The sequence below is a fragment of the Podarcis pityusensis genome (genome assembly GCF_964106645.2).
Source record: "Podarcis pityusensis genome assembly, chromosome: 14".
In the NCBI taxonomy this organism is placed as follows: domain Eukaryota; kingdom Metazoa; phylum Chordata; class Lepidosauria; order Squamata; family Lacertidae; genus Podarcis; species Podarcis pityusensis.
In genome coordinates this window covers 27,135,691-27,138,650 of record NC_138039.1, presented here as the reverse complement: position 1 = coordinate 27,138,650, position 2,960 = coordinate 27,135,691, and positions in this window count along the sequence as shown.

Here is a 2,960-nt window from a genome sequence, read left to right as displayed (position 1 = left end):
CACATTTGCCCATTAGTTTGCTTTTTTCAAAACGTCCTCATGATTTTCATTTTCTCATTTTGCAAATATTTTAACGAAAAAGCAAAGTCTTGACATAATCAAGCTGCATTTCCCTCGACTTCCCTCCCTTCCTTTCTGGGGTTACTTAGTTTATATCTTTTTGTTACTGCATATCCAGTTCAAGCCTATTTACTAATTTCCCCTTTGTAGTCCCTTTTAATTACCAGGTATTTCTTTCTGTGCGTGTTTATGTTTTAAGTTGTTTACAGTACATCTTCAAATTGTCAATAAATTTTCCCCATTCTGTTTTAAAAAGTCTCTCTTCTTGGAGTGGATCTACAAACAGAGGAAAAACGCTATAAATAAGTCAGAAATAAAATTGTTATAACGAAAGAAAAAAATGCCATGTAAAATTGCATATAACACATTTAAAACACTGCTTTTTTCTTACTAATGTATCTGAATCCTTGGTTTCTTATTCTTCCAGTAAGTTTCGCCATTTCTGCATACTCCATCAGTTTTAATTGCCACTCCTCCTTCGTTGGAACTGTTTCTTCTTTCCATCTCTTGGCATAAATCATTGAAGCAGCTGTAGTAGCGTACACAAATTATTATTTTCTTTTCTTTGGGTATCTCTCCACCGATTATACCTAAAATAAAAGCTTCTGGGTTGTTGTTTTTTAAACAAAAGCTATCTTCAACATTTTTTCCCCCAACTCATTATAAATCATTTCCCAGAAAGCTTTTGCTATCTTACATGACCATCAAAATGTCCTCATGAAAGCCTCTCTTCTTTTTATAGGGTAGGTAGGAGATGAGCTTATGGAACCCAGGCAGGAGGCAGGGCTCAAAAAAATTTGCAAATCTAGCCCAACGCTCTAACCATGATACCTCACTGGCTTAAAAGGGCGATGCTGTATGTGGCATGGTAAGAGTCTGGCAGTCCTCCTTGCAGTTTAAAATAAAATATGAGGCCGAGGGTTTGTGCATGTGCTTCCATCCTCACATGGTGCGACCACGTAATGCTTGCAAGAAGTCTGGGAGGTAACTTTACCCAGCAGGTCACGGGGATGGCTGCAATTCCAAGGCATAAGCTAAGCCTGCCTTTAATTACCTTGGAGAAAGCATCTTGATCCATGCACGATTAAATATTCATTCTGTATAACTAGACGGTTTCGTTGGATGCAAAGCCATATGAAATTTAGCTGGCACAAAGCCCTACCACCCAACACATCTAATAAATTCTTTGCGAGGCCTTGTGGCTTCAAACCAATCTTCTTTCCCTCTCCACCCCACCCGCTTCCAACCTACTTTCTCGATCTTATTTAATTTTGATAAATTTCTCTCTCTCTCTCTCTCTCTCTCTCTCTCTCTGCCTCCTTCACCTTTATGTCTGAACAATCAGGGCACATATGGGATTTTTTAGACAGGAGGAAATGACGGAATCTGGGCTAGGCCTGGGAAAAATAAACAACCAAATTGTTCAGCGAGGAATAGAGGCAAGAGGAAAATGTGATTCTCTCTCTTTCTCTCGTTTTCACAAGCGTTGCCAGCTAACTACTTTGGCAGCCAGAGCCACGGATAATAATAATCAAACCTCTTTTTAAAGTCAAGGCAGAGCTGAGGTAAATATTTGTATAATATTTTATTACAATCTGAATTTGTTCCTTGATTGAGAACATTTCCTATGGACGGGCCCACTGGAAAATCAAATTGATATGTAATTGAAGTTGCTGGGATTTGTATTTGTTTTTTAACAAGGGATTCTAGCTGGGCTGCCTACAGAATACCGGCCGAGCCTCTGCGAGTATCAGGGCAGATTTCAAATTGCACTGCTCTTGGAATGAGAGGCAAAGAGGTGGGGGAAAGCCCAGGTAGCTCAGTAGATGAAAATCTCATTTTATACTGTTGTGGGTTTGAGGGGTCAGTCTGGATGATGCCCCAAGCCCCCTTCCAATTCTTGGGGTCCTGTACCCAGTACTCTGTACTTGGGGTCCTGTACTTCAGTTAGAAGAAGAAGAAGAAGAGTTTGGATTTGATATCCCGCCTTTTACTCCCTTTAAGGAGTCTCAAAGCGGCTAACATTCTCCTTTCCCTTCCTCCCCCACAACAAACACTCTGTGAGGTGAGTGGGGCTGAGAGACTTCAAAGAAGCGTGACTGGCCCAAGGTCACCCAGCAGCTGCTTGTGGAGGAGCGGAGACGCGAACCCGGTTCCCCAGATTACGAGACTACCGCTCTTAACCACTACACCACACTGGCTCTTCAGTTAGAATTTAACTGAAGATTCTGTTGTTTGAACTAGTCAGTTTCTTTGTAAGACAGCGACCTGAGCTGGCCACATAAGTGTCCTCATCAACATCCCAAAAGAATTAGCTAGGCTGTGAGAGCTGTAACTGAGTGATGATGCCCTTCATGCTAAAGGGTGGGCCTTTCCTCTACCTCCCTCACCTAGCTACTAGGTAGAAGAACAAGAGCCAGAGTAGATGCGTGTGAGCTGGAAGACGGCTTGGAAGCTGGAGCCATAGAGACCTGCTTGCTCTGTGCTCCTATGCCGCAACTAATGGAGAAGCAAGTTCTGCGGGGGGGGGGGGGTGTTAGTGCTATGAGCCCTTCCAGCTTATTCTCAAGTTGTATATATGAGTAAGTAAAACCATATATCCTAAAGACACCACAGTCTCTGTTCAGTTGTGGGTGAACATATCAGACGACACAGGGATTCTTCAAACAGCTCTTGTTTATTCACAGGCCAGAACAGAACCGAACTGAAGGGTTGAGCCAGCCTGCTTATATAGAGCTCCAGTACAACGCAACAGTAACCACTTTCTGTAACTATCCAATCACTGAACGTCACTTTCAATCCCTTATTTGCATATGTGGACCTGAGTGAAAACTATCTACAGTATCCCCCTGCTGGCCCAGGGTGGGAACTTCAGTACATAACAGTCTCCTCATTCCAAG